Source organism: Saccostrea cucullata, unplaced genomic scaffold, assembly GCF_032062105.1.
Source record: "Saccostrea cucullata isolate Sc308-1 unplaced genomic scaffold, CSIRO_AGI_Scuc_v1 ctg556, whole genome shotgun sequence".
Taxonomy (NCBI): domain Eukaryota; kingdom Metazoa; phylum Mollusca; class Bivalvia; order Ostreida; family Ostreidae; genus Saccostrea; species Saccostrea cuccullata.
In genome coordinates, this window is record NW_026920218.1 from 113,106 (window position 1) to 127,902 (window position 14,797).

At 33.2% G+C, this 14,797-nt stretch overlaps 1 long non-coding RNA gene across 1 annotated transcript; it reads left to right on the top strand.

The window, feature by feature from the left end:
- The first annotated feature begins 11,596 nt into the window (after positions 1-11,596).
- LOC134245097 (uncharacterized) lies at positions 11,597-14,586 on the top strand. Its single transcript, XR_009987353.1, has 7 exons — positions 11,597-11,741; positions 11,898-12,030; positions 12,171-12,249; positions 12,451-12,612; positions 12,764-12,896; positions 13,908-13,986; positions 14,432-14,586. It is a non-coding gene; the product is annotated as an uncharacterized LOC134245097 (long non-coding RNA).
- Positions 14,587-14,797: the final 211 nt, after the last annotated feature.

Genomic DNA, 14,797 nt, shown 5'->3' on the forward strand with positions numbered 1-14,797 from the left:
AACGATAAGTCGTAGAGACATGAAGCTAACTGCATGTGATTAATTGACCTTTGACCTTTCAAATATATGAAAAAAATCTTTCTATATCGCCCATGACATGCAGCATATATAATCTTCCTTTCACTCTCTTACCGTAGAGATACAAAACGTTTTCCAATATCTATGACTAATTAAGAAAACTTTTCAATCTATTTATTGCTTAATTTTTCTTCGACCCTTTTAAACCGTTCACGGTAGCTCAGTCGGTAGAGCGCTCGCTCCGTGATCGGGAGGTCATGAGTTCGCATCTCGGCCGCGACTGACCTAGTCGTTAAAATTGGTAGCAACTGTTCCTTCGCCATGCGCTCGGCACATTGAAGTGAAAGTTGCGGGTCCTTCGGATGAGACCTTAAAAACCGAGGCCCCGTGTCAGCGACAGGTGTTGGCACGATACAAATCCTTCACTGCTCAATGGCCCTGAGTGCCGAGTAAAGGTCAAAATTTGAAGCCCTTCACCGGCATACGGGGACGTCTCCATATGAGTAAAAAATTCTCGAGAGGGACGTTAAACAATATACAATCAATCAATCAATCGACCCTTTTAATAAGTGATTGCACCGGAAAGTTTTTACAAATTTTACAAATAATCAAACATTTTCAAAATGATAAGTCATGGAGACACGAATCTAACTGCATGTGATTCATTGATGTTTGACCTTGAAATTTATATCAAGGTCAAGGTCATTTCAAATATAAAGAATCTTTCTTTAGCTCTTATGACATGCATTACTGTTAACCAACTTTTATTCGCGACGACTTTATTTCGCGATTGACTATGGATAAACTAGTTTGCGACGATTAATATTAGCGATCAAGCCTTTTTTGATCTGTAGTTGATAGACAAATACACTTTAAGGACCGGTTCGCGGCGAGAAATATTCGCGATGACGAGGCTCTTGCAAACTCCGCGAAAATTTCTCGGACGCGAATAAACATGGTTTACAGTATATACTATCTTCTTTTCACTCTCTTATATGTACTCTTAAAACTATTTCAACGGTTTCATTCTTGTCCACTTATATTAAACCTTCTTAAAGCCATTGCCTGTTGCCACTCCTCCAAAACTGCAGACCTTCACTTAGGTCCCCTGGGTCTTACGATACAACTCCAATCGACTCAGTGAAAAGGATCTATTGTGTATGGATTTAAAACATTTTTGTAAAAATGCATGAGTCTGTCATCAAAGGTGGATGGAAATACCTTAAATTCTGCAGTAAACACGTATCATTCAATGTCTAAATATCAAACCTAAACAAATAAAAGAAAACACAAATTTGAAGAAAGAAGTGCGGACTTTGAAACATGAGAAAGGAGTGCGGACTTTGGAACAAAAGAAAAAAAAGGTCTTAAAAAAAAGACAACACCAAATTGAGGAGAGATGCGAGAAGTCTGCAACGAGATTATCTAAAAAAGACAACACCAAATTGATTGGAGAAGCGAGAAGTCTGCAACGAGATAAAGAAGAGCTGCTGAGTCAGTAGTAGTATCTATTTGGTATCTTGTCATCATACATTAAACAAATACAAACATTTTTGTGAGAATGTATGAGGTGTATTGAAATACATTAAATACTGCAGTAAACACGCACCATTCAGTGTGATAACCTATCAAAGCAAGCACACATAATTATACATGTCATCATACATTAAACAATACATTACACATAATAATACATTTCTATTTAATAAGTAAGAACTAAATCAGTCTGTATTTCTGAATCAAATGGCATTTAGTTTTCTACGTAAAATTACATGATCTACATTATCAAAAGCCTTTAAAAGGTCAAACAACAACAAACCTGTACAATGTATAAAAACCCTTTGATGTACAGAATGAGGACCTGGAAAAGGAAAATAAGAAATTACGAAGAAAAATAAGATTGATGACTGCTATCAGAAAAGAATGAGAAGCAGTTCCGAGGCAGAATGATGAGGTAATGTTTTAATAAAATTATAAATTTGGACCCAACAACTGCATGGCGTCCTGGAAAATCTAAGCTTTTTGAGCATCTTTTTGCTCCCCCTCTACTCACTTTGCCCCAAGGATGAAAATGAAAACTACTGCATCAAATTTTATTTAAAATTTACAGGAAACAATCTTTCATAATCAGAAAGATGACAACGCAGCTGTTTTAAATGAAGTTTTTTTCAACTGCCGCTCTAGTTTGATGTTACGAACGATTGATTGATTGAATGAATACTGTTTAACGTCCCTCTCCAGAATATTTCACTGATATGGAGACGTCACCATAGCTGGTGAAGGGTTGCAAATTTAGGCCTATGCTCGGCACTCAGGGCCATTGAGCAGGGAGGGGTCTTTTTCGTGCCACACCTGCTGTGACATGGGGCCCCGGGTTATACGATCTCATCCGAAGGACCGCCCCATATAGTCGCCTTTTACAACAAGCAAGGATACAACCCCTACGGATAACAAATCGCCGAAAACTGTGGGGAGCAGGTCCGAGGTATCTAATTGTTCAGAATACAATTTATTAAAAAGAAACGGGCGTGTCTAAAGATAGCTCAAAACGTTCCATCCAAACAGAAATTTTTTTTCACTTCAATGCGCTTTGTTGCAACCACTACTGAAACAATTATTTCAATAGTGGTCATTATTTCAATAGTGGTTGCGACAGCGTTTCACTGTACATGGTAAAATTAAAAAAAATCTTGTTTACTTGTGGAAAACAAACCTTTTTGAAAAAAACCAAATTGACAAGACTTATAACATGCCTTTTCATTTTGCACATTTAAAAATAAGAAATGTTTTGATTTCACAATATAAATAATTTTTTTTAAATTCCAATTATGCATTTTCACCAAGAGATTTTCTTGAAATTCAAATTACTTTTTACAATATCTTATAAAATCATGCACTGCCCATAGACTTCAATGTAAAATTCAAAGAGATATTAATTGGGCAATAATCAAAATTTTGTAAAATGAGCATTTTCATTTGATAATATCTCAAATTGCTACCATGATTAAAAATATTGGACCGTTCATTTATTAGGTACAAAATACGGTCGTTATACATTAAATACCTAAGAGTACTATTTAACATGGAAAACTGACTTTGTTAATGTGAGTATGGAAATTCTTACTAAGTACCTATCCTTCGTATTTTTCACAAACATGTTTAAAAAAAATACTAATTGAAATTCCTGCAGTGATGTAAAATCACATCCTAAGTTTCCCTAACCTACAGGTTTGTAGTAAAAATAAACATGTAGTAGACGATCATGCTTTTTGGCTTATTCACTAGATCTGACCAGTGTTTACCGTGAGCTCCTTTGTGCGCAGTGACGTCATTTATATGCAAAGAAAGCAGTGTCGAGCTGTTAAACTCGCGTGGGGAGAAGAACTACAAAGATGGAGATGACTGAAAAACATCAGCTAGTTAACATCAAATTTTATTGGTGTGGAGGAAAATTTAACAGGGATTTTATACAATGATATATATATACACTGCCTGATTTTATACAATGTAATATATAAACTGCCTGATTTTATACAATGTAATATATAAACTGTCTGATTTTATATAATGTATTAAATACACAACCTGATTTTATACAATGTAATATATACACTGCCTGATACTTGCATTGGCTTTTAATTTCTAATTTTGCATGAATAATCAAGTGAATATGTTGACGGTGCTAGTTTGATACCTATCAAAAGATTCATAAGCGTCGGAACGATTGCCTCCCATTTCGATGTGCTTGACATCTACGCTGTTTTAAAAATCATCATCACCTTTTGATGAATTAAAATTTCTTTTTAGGTCACCTGAGTAAACTCAGGTGACCTATTGCTAATATTTCACGTGCGTTAACATTTGAACATTTTCAGCTTCTTCTCTGCAACCACTCAAACTAATTTCAACCAATTTTGGCATAAAGCATCTATGGGTGAAGGGAAACAAAAGTTGTGAATTTCATTATCCCTGCCCCCCTGGCCTGAGGGGTGGGGCCAAAACCACTAAAATTAATGCAATCTTTAAAAATCTTCTTCTTTACTCCTGGACATCAAGCAGTCAAACTGTTTGCATGATTGTAATCAGCATTGAGTCCTCTACCAAAACTGTGAAATTCATGGCCCTGGGGTCAGGGGTTCTAGTGCTAGGGTGGGGTTAAATAAGTATATAGTGAAAATGCATTATTTCTGAAAATTTTTGAAAATCTTCTTCTCTGCTCCTGGATATTGAATAAACCAACTAAGTACATAGTTAAGATAAGCAAGAGTGCCTCTACCAAAATTGTGAATTTTATGGCCCCAGGGTCAGGGGTTCTGGTGTTAGGGTGGGGCTCTATTGATTATATATAGAGAAAATACATAATTTCTTTGAAAATCTTCTTCTCTGCCCCTAGGTATCAAATTAACTAATTAAGTGCATAGTTATGATGAGCAAGAGTGCTTTTACCCAAATTGTTTTACAGCCCCACAAGAGTTCTCAGGGGGGGGGGGGGGGCTCTATTGATTATACATTGTATAGTGAAAATGCATGAATTCAATGAAAATCTTCTTCTCTGCTCCTAGGTATCAAATAAACTAACTAAGTGCATAGTTATGTTGAGCAAGAGTGCCTGAACCAAAATTGTGAATTTTATGGCCCCAGGGTCAAGGGTTCTGGTGTTGGGGGGGGGGGTATGTGTGGGCTCTATTGATTTTACATTGTATAGTGAAAATGCATGAATTCTTTGAAAATCTTCTTCTTTGCCCTAGGTATTAAGCAAACTAACTAAGTGCATAGTAATGATGAGCAAGAGTGCCTGAACAAAAATTGTGAATTTTATGGCCCAAGGGTCAAGGGTTCTTGTGTTGGGGGGGGGGGGGGGGGCTCTATTGATTTTATAGTGAAAATACATGAATTCTTTGAAAATCTTCTTCTCTGCTCCTAGGAATAAAATAAACTAACTTAGTACATAGTTATGATGAGCAAACATGCCTCTTCTAAAATTTTGAATTTTATGGCCCCAGGGTCAGGGGTTCTGGTGTTAGGGCGGGGCTCTATTGATTTTTATAGTGAAAATACATTAAATCTTTGAAAATTTTCTTCTCTGTCTCTGGGTATGAAGCAGATAAACTACTTAAATAGTTTTTTTCAGAATTAATCAAGGCCCCAGGGTCAGGGGTGGGGGTGGGGGGCTCTACTTATAAACTGAAAATGAATAAATTGTTTGAAATCTACTCCTTTATAATTATAAAACATTTATTTATTTTTTGATGGGCAGTTTTAAGGGTGCCTTTTAAAAAGTTGTGCAATGTGTGGACCTAGGGTCAGGGGTTTATGTCACAGTGTTAGGGGCACTACTGATTATTGCTGAATATTACTGATTTGTTGGAATGCAATATTGTTCCCCTACCCTGCATATGGGTATTCAGTAACCAAGCTAAGCATCTGCTAAGTGTATTGTTATAATGATCAATGGTGCCTCTTTCAAAATTGTGAATGCCATATATAGCATCTGGCTTAAAACATGAATCAAATTCAATAACTGGAAAGTTGTTGCATAATGCTCAGGTGACCTATAAGGCCCGTGGGCCTCTTGTTTTTAAAAGCCGCTTAACCCGAAACAGGCGCATGTTATCTTACACAATAAAAGTACGTCATAACATAGATAATACATAAAAATAAATATAAGATTGATTTAATTGTTTATTACAACAATCCTTACATGGAGAACGCAGATCAAAAACGTTATTGACATACAGTAGTTCCTGACGGAAGTTAAGACCTGTTGTGAAATCAATTTTGAAAAAAAATAAGTTTATCGGATATATCTAAATAATGAAGAAAATTCAAACCCGAGTATTTTTTTCTCTACTAATAGAAGCCTTAGTCATAATACATCTTTTCAAAATTAAGAAATTACTTGAATATAATCCATTGTAATTTTTATATTAATATTCATATTTAAGGTATAAAGGAAAATCAGATATTTTAAATGATTGTTTTAAAGGAGTTAAAATATTGTCCGTGTATGTAAAAAAAAATGCTCGGGTTCGTTCTTCATGAGATAAACATATAAGCGATAAATTTAATTTTTCGAAAGTGATTTCACGCAATATCAACAATGTTCAACATAGGATTATTTTTTGTGTGACCTAACAAAAATTATTTTTTTAACGTTTGAATTTTCATATCTTTTAAAAGAAGAAGACTTTGGGGATATAATTTGACAAAAGTTGAAACAATTTATTGACAATTTTTTTTCAAGAAGAAAAACGAATATCTATTTTTAGCGATTAGAATCGGACCAAGCGGCTTCAAAATAAAATCATAGGTAAGAGGTAGACCCCTGAAATTGTGTATGAGGCACAAAATAAAGAAAAAAGAACCCTTCTGGAGAAGATATACGTGTAGTATCTAACAATACATGTTCAAATGTAAAGACGAATTCAGCCATCCTGTATATAAACCCTTTGATGTATTTTCTCTTTTAAATTCATAGGTGAATTAAACAAAGTCATGAAGATTTTGAAAGACAGCAGAGAAAATTCAGAAATCCTAAAGAGGGTAAAATATCTTACAAAACATGTTGAAACGCAGAGACAAAGTCAGACATTTTTAGTCTTGATCAAACCTAAGGACAAAGTCAGACATTCATAGTCTTCATCTAACGTAAAGTCAGTCAGACATTTGTAGTCTTGATCAAACCTACAGTCAAAGTCAGACATTTGTAGTCTTGATCAAACCTTGAGACAAAGTAAGACATTTGTAGTCTTCATCAAATGTAAAGACAAAGTCAGAAATTTGTAGTCTTCATCAAACGTAGAGACAAAGTCAGACATTTGTAGTCTTCATCAAACGTAAAGACAAAGACAAACATTTGTAGTCTTCATGAAACCTAAAGACAAAGTCAGACATTTGTAGTCTTCATCAAACGTAAAGACAAACATTTGTAGTCTTCATCAAACGTTAAGACAAAGTCAGACATTTGTAGTCTTGATCAAACCTAAAGACAAAGACATTTGTAGTCTTCATCAAACGTAAAGACAAAGTCAGACATTTGTAGTCTACATCAAACCTAAAGACAAAGTCAGACATTTGTAGTCTTCATCAAATAGGATGAACAATATTGAGTATGAAGGAAAATACGTATCAAATTATTCTTCATCAAACGTTAAGACAAAGTCAGACATTCATTGTCTTCATCTAACGTAATGTCAGTCAGACATTTGTAGTCTTGATCAAACCTACAGTCAAAGTCAGACATTTGTAGTCTTGATCAAACCTTGAGACAAAGTAAGACATTTGTAGTCTTGATCAAACCTTGAGACAAAGTAAGACATTTGTAGTCTTCATCAAATGTAAAGACAAAGTCAGAAATTTGTAGTCTTCATCAAACGTAGAGACAAAGTCAGACATTTGTAGTCTTCATCAAACGTAAAGACAAAGACAAACATTTTTAGTCTTCATGAAACCTAAAGACAAAGTCAGACATTTGTAGTCTTCATCAAACGTAAAGACAAAGACAAACATTTGTAGTCTTCATCAAACGTTAAGACAAAGTCAGACATTTGTAGTCTTGATCAAACCTAAAGACAAAGACATTTGCAGTCTTCATCAAACGTAAAGACAAAGTCAGACATTTGTAGTCTACATCAAACCTAAAGACAAAGTCAGACATTTGTAGTCTTCATCAAATAGGATGAACAATATTGAGTATGAAGGAAAATATGTATCAAATTATTTTTGAATTACTATTTATCTTCGATATCTGAAATATTTTTTTGAGGGAAAAATAGTTCCTGCTGAGGGAAAATAAAACTTTGCTACTTCCCAATGTCCCTACATTGGTAGTGCGTAGTATAAATGTCACTTTGGGAATAGACAATGAGTAGTGTAAAGTAATACATGGATATTATAGAGTAGAATCATATATCAGTTGGAAAGATTTTTGTAGATAACTAATTTGACTTAACTGTTATCTATAGTTGCACAATAGATCGAATTTTAAACAGCATGGCTTGGAATGCAATAAAATTAGAAGCCATGGACGAGGCATTTTTAAAGGTTTGTAATTTGTTATATACTTTAAATTTACTTTATATTATGAGATTTCGTAAATAAATGTAGTGAAGTAAAGGACACCTGAAGTGTACCTGTGTAGTTCCACTTGAGAATCGGTGATTAAGATTTGAATGTTTAAAATTAAAATTCCATTAATATATATAATTATTTTAATTTAAGAGGAATTTCTTATTCATTTTTACAGTTTACAGATTCTTTGGAATACAATGTGAAAGATATTTTGATCTTACTTGTATTCCACTTCACGCATCATAGGAAATCAGTGGAGCCACAAAAGAAATAAAATCGAGGCAGGGGCTATCACAGGGGCTCTGTTGCAAGAGGCATTTTCGAAAAGGGCACAGGTAATTATTCTTCTAACTTAAAACAAGATTGTTTATTATTGTTAATCAAAGAAGATAGATTTGTTGACATTTGATTGCTTCTTAAGTCAAAATGATTATTCAGTACATGCGGTTTTTGTTTACTCATTTGAATCCTTCTGACTTGTTAAATAACCAGGCGATGAGAGACTACTTCCCTTCTATGCTTATCTGAGGAAGGAAACCAATTCTCAAGGCAATGAAACCACCCAAAATAATAGTTTCTTCCTGAGTGAAAATAAAACTTTGCTATTCCCTAATGCTCCTGAGAAGTGAGTAGTATAAAATGTCACATGGGGCATAAACAATGAGTAGTGTAACGTAATACATGGATATTGTAGAATAGAATGAAATGTCAAATGGAAAGATTTTTTTTTTGTAGATAACTAATCTGACCTAAGGTTTCGTCAAAGGTCAACATGTCTAAAAAATTAATTTTACAATTGCTCCAAAATTCTGTGTGATATGAAGTCAAAACTTTTACATTTTGTAAATATATCACTGATTAATAGATAGAAAGTATTACATGATAACAAATATTTTCATAAAGATATTTTTTGAGAAAAATTGTATCAGAAAATGTGCATATTTTAAAAAAATGCATCTGCTTTATTCTGTCCTTTTTGTGAAAACCAACATTGTAGATATAATTTATGTTTATCATTGAAGGGCAAGTTGGACATGAATGGTCTCTGAAAGCCTGTTATTGAAAGCATGGCATGTATAAAGACAAGACCCCTATAGAATCCGCCATTTGCAGTGTACTTTCACTTTCAAGTCTTAACATTTGGACAAAATAAACAAGGAAAACAACTTTACAGAGGCTATCCAAGTTCAACTCCCCCTTCATTGATAAACATATTTTGTTTCTGCAATTATGGTTTTCACTAAAAGCATAGAATTAATTAGGTCTATTTTTTTGAAATTATATGCATTTTTAAGAAGAATTTTTCTCAATTAATATTATTCCAAGTCTTATTTTTATCAACTGATACTTTCTATCTGTTAACCAATAAATAATTTATAAACTGTAAAAGTTTTAACTTTATACCTTACATACTTTTGAGGCTATTGTAAAAATAAAATTTTGGACATGATGCCCTTTGACGAAACCTTAATTGTTTTCTTTAGTTGCACAATGGTGCGAATAATAAAAAAAATGGCGTGGGATTCCATTAAATCAGAATAGATAGAGGAGGCATTGTTTAAGGTCTGTAATTTGCTATATATTTTTAATTTACTTAAATTATGAGATTTCGTAAATAAATGAAGTGAAGTAAAGGACACCTGAAGTGTTCCTGTGTAGTTCCACCTGAGAATCGGTGATTAAGATATGAATGTTTGAAATTAAAATTCCATTAACATATATAATAATTTTAATTGAGGAGGAATTTAATCTTCATTTTTACAGTTTACAGATTCCTTGGAATACAATGTAAAAAATTTTTAATTTTAATTGTATTCCACTCAACACATCAAAAGAAATCAGTTGAGAGGCTTTTGAGAAAAAAAAATCGAGGCAGGGGCCATCACAGGGGCTCTGTTGCAAGAGGCATTTTCGAAAAGGGCACAGGTAATTATTCTTCTAACTTAAAACAAGATTGTTTATTGTAATCAAAGAAGATAGATTGTTGACATTTGATTGCTTCTTAAGTCAAAATGATTATTCAGTACATGCGGTTTTTGTTTACTCATTTGAATCCTTTTGACTTGTTAATAACCAGGCAATGAGAGACTACTTCCCCTCCATCTATGCTTATCTGAGGATGGAAACCAATTCTCAAGTCAGTGAAACCACACAAAATAATAGTTTCTTCCTGAGTGACTTTGGTATTCCCTAATGCTCCTGAGAAGTGAGTAGTATAAAATGTCACATGGAGATTAAACAATGAGTAATGTAAAGTAATACATGGATATTGTAGAATAGAATGAAATGTCAAATAGAAAGATTTTTTTTGTAGATAACTAATCTGACTTAATTGTTATCTTTAGTTGCACAATGGAGCGAATAATAAAAAAAATGGCGTGGGATTCCATAAAATCAGAATCGATGGAGGAGACATTGTTAAAGTTTTGTAATTTGCTATATATTTTTAATTTACTTAAATTATGAGATTTCGTAAATAAATGAAGTGAAGTAAAGGACACCTGAAGTGTTCCTGTGTAGTTCCACCTGGGAATCGGTGATTAAGATATGAATGTTTGAAATTAAAATTCCATTAACCTATATAATAATTTTAATTGAGGAGGAATTTAATCTTCATTTTTACAGTTTACAGATTCCATGGACTACAACGTTAAAAATTTTGTAATTTTAATTGTATTCCACTCAACAAATCAACAACAAGCAGTTGAGAGGCTTTTGAAAAAAAAAAACATCGAGGCAGGGGCCATCACAGGGGCTCTGTTGAGGAGGCATTTGCCAAAAGGGCACAGGTAATTATTCTTCTAACTTAAAACAAGATTGTTTATTATTGTTATTCAAAGAAGATAGATTTGTTGACATTTGATTGCTTCTTAAGTCAAAATGATTATTCAGTACATGTGGTTTTTGTTTACTGATTTGAATCATTTTGACTTGTTAATAACCAGGCGATGAGAGACTACTTCCCCTCTATGCTTATCTGAAGAAGGAAACCAATTCTCAAGGCGATGAAACCACCCAAAATAATAGTTTCTTCCTGAGTGACTTTGCTATTTTCCAATGCTCCTGAGAAGTGAGTAGTATAAAATGTCACATGGGGAATTAACAATGAGTAATGTAAAGTAATACATGGATATTGTGGAATAGAATGAAATGTCAAATGGAAAGATTTTTTTTTGTAGATAACTAATCTGACTTAATTGTTATCTTTAGTTGCACAATGGAGCGAATAATAAAAAAAAATGGCGTGGGATTCCATAAAATCAGAATCGATGGAGGAGGCATTGATAAAGGTTTGTAATTTGCTATATATTTTTAATTTACTTAAATTATGAGATTTCGTAAATAAATGAAGTGAAGTAAAGGACACCTGAAGTGTTCCTGTGTAGTTCCACCTGAGAATCGGTGATTAAGATATGAATGTTTGAAATTAAAATTCCATTAACATATATAATACTTTTAATTGAGGAGGAATTTAATCTTCATTTTTACATTTTACAGATTCCTTGGAATACAATGTAAAAAATTTTTTGATATTACTTGTATTCCACTCAACACATCAAAAGAAATCAGTTGAGAGGCTTTTGAGAAAAAAAATCGAGGCAGGGGCCATCACAGGGGCTCTGTTGCAAGAGGCATTTTCGAAAAGGGCACAGGTAATTATTCCTCTAACTTAAAACAAGATTGTTTATTATTGTTAATTAAAGAAGATAGATTTGTTGACATTTGATTGCTTCTTAAGTCAAAATGATTATTCAGTACATGCGGTTTTTGTTTACTGATTTGAATCATTTTGACTTGTTAATAACCAGGCGATGAGAGACTACTTCCCCTCTATGCTTATCTGAGGAAGGAAACCAATTCTCAAGGCGATGAAACCACCCAAAATAATAGTTTCTTCCTGAGTGAAAATAAAACTTTGCTATTCCCTAATGCTCCTGAGAAGTGAGTAGTATAAAATGTCACATGGAGATTAAACAATGAGTAATGTAAAGTAATACATGGATATTGTAGAATAAATTGAAATGTCAAATGGAAAGATTTCTTTTTGTAGATAACTAATCTGACTTAATTGTTATCTTTAGTTGCACAATGGAGCGAATAATAAAAAAAATGGCGTGGGATTCCATAAAATCAGAATCGATGGAGGAGGCATTGTTAAAGGTTTGTAATTTGCTATATATTTTTAATTTACTTAAATTATGAGATTTCGTAAATAAATGAAGTGAAGTAAAGGACACCTGAAGTGTTCCTGTGTAGTTCCACCTGAGAATCGGTGATTAAGATATGAATGTTTAAAATTAAAATTCCATTAACATATATAATAATTTGAATTGACGAGAAATTTAATCTTCATTTTTACAGTTTACAGATTCCATGGAATACAACGTTAAAAAATTTTTAATTTTAATTGTATTCCACTCAACAAATCAACAACAAGCAGTTGAGAGGCTTTTGAAAAAAAACATCGAGGCAGGGGCCATCACAGGGGCTCTGTTGGAGGAGGCCTTTGCCAAAAGGGCACAGGTAATTATTCTTCTAACTTAAAGCAAGATTGTTTATTGTAATCAAAGAAGATAGATTGTTGACATTTGATTGCTTCTTAAGTCAAAATGATTATTCAGTACATGCGGTTTTTGTTTACTCATTTGAATCCTTTTAACTTGTTAATAACCAGGCGATGAGAGACTACTTCCCCTCTATGCTTATCTGAGGAAGGAAACCAATTCTCAAGGCGATGAAACCACCCAAAATAATAGTTTCTTCCTGAGTGAAAATAAAACTTTGCTATTCCCTAATGCTCCTGAGAAGTGAGTAGTATAAAATGTCACATGGGGCATAAACAATGAGTAGTGTAAAGTAATACATGGATATTGTAGAATAGAATGAAATGTCAAATGGAAAGATTTTTTTTTTGTAGATAACTAATCTGACTTAATTGTTATCTTTAGTTGCACAATGGAGCGAATAATAAAAGAAATGGCGTGGGATTCCATAAAATCAGAATCGATGGAGGAGGCATTGTTAAAGGTTTGTAATTTGCTATATATTTTTAATTTACTTAAATTATGAGATTTCATAAATAAATGAAGTGAAGTAAAGGACACCTGAAGTGTTCCTGTGTAGTTCCACCTGAGAATCGGTGATTAAGATATGAATGTTTGAAATTAAAATTCCATTAACATATATAATAATTTTAATTGAGGAGGAATTTAATCTTCATTTTTACAGTTTACTGATTCCATGGACTACAACGATAAAAATTTTGTTATTTTAATTGTATTCCACTCCACGCATCAACATCAAGCAGTGGAGAGACTTATGAAAAAAAAAATCGAGGCAGGGCCATCACAGGGGCTCTGTTGGAGGAGGCGTTTGCCAAAAGGGACACAGGTAATTATTCTTCTAACTTAAAACAAGATTGTTTATTGTTAATCAAACAAGATAGATTTGTTGACATTTGATTGCTTATTAAGTCAAAATGATTATTCAGTACATGCGGTTTTTGTTTACTCATTTGAATCCTTTTGACTTGTTAATAACTAGGCGAGGAGAGACTACTTCCCCTCTATGCTTATCTGAGGAAGGAAACCAATTCTCAAGGCAATGAAACCACCCAAAATAATAGTTTCTTCCTGAGTGAATTTAAAACTTTGCTATTTCCCAATGCTCCTGAGAAGTGAGTAGTATAAAATGCCCACATGGTGAATAAACAATGAGTAGTGTAAAGTAATACATGGATATCGTAGAATAGAATGAAAAGTCAAATGGAAAGATTTTTTTTTTGTAGATAACTAATCTGACTTAATTGTTATCTTTAGTTGCACAATGGAGCGAATATTGAAAAGCATGGCTTGGGATGCCATCAAATTTGAATCAATGGAGGAGGCATGGTTAAAGGTTTGTAATTTGCATTATACTTTTAATTTACTTTATATTATGAGATTTCGTAAATAAATGAAGTGAAGTAAAGGACAACTGAAGTGTACCTGTGTAGTTCAACTTGAGAATCGGTGATTTAGATATGAATGTTTAAAATTAAAATTCCATTAGTATATATAATAATTTTAATTTAGGAGGAATTTATTATTCATTTTTGCAGTTTACAAATTCTTTATAGAATAAATCTCCCGCGCATTTTAAAATCCATGGCATGGGATGCCATAAAATTAGAAAAAGAATGTATGGATGAGGCATGGGTAAAGGAGAACCCATAGCCAGTAGAAACAGAACCCATAAACAGTAGACACAGTACCCTTTATATAAAATTAGACCAAAGACTCTCTTTGAAGGTACCATACACCATTTTACCACGAACCATTTACTTTATCTTGTTTGTTTGTAGGAGATTGTTGAACAATTAGTGAATAACAAATGTAAAGGGTCTGAAGAGGAGACAAGACACTTCAATAGATATTTTATATGAGCTGGTGGACAAGCACGTAAACAAGATGTCACAATTTGCAACCATTGAAATTTTGATTAAACTATGAAACTATTTTTTTATTTATTATTTAACAGAAAACAATAGTTCCGCATCCCTGCGGAAACACCATTCCCTTACCTAGTCTACACTGACACCGACCGGACTGCACTCGGGGCTTTTTTTCCTATGATTCCCTGTATACCTTTTTGTTTTACAAAAGGTTACACTTTTGTCAAAGGCTTTGTATAGTTTTCAGATAATTGTGCTTCAAGTGTGATAAAGCGG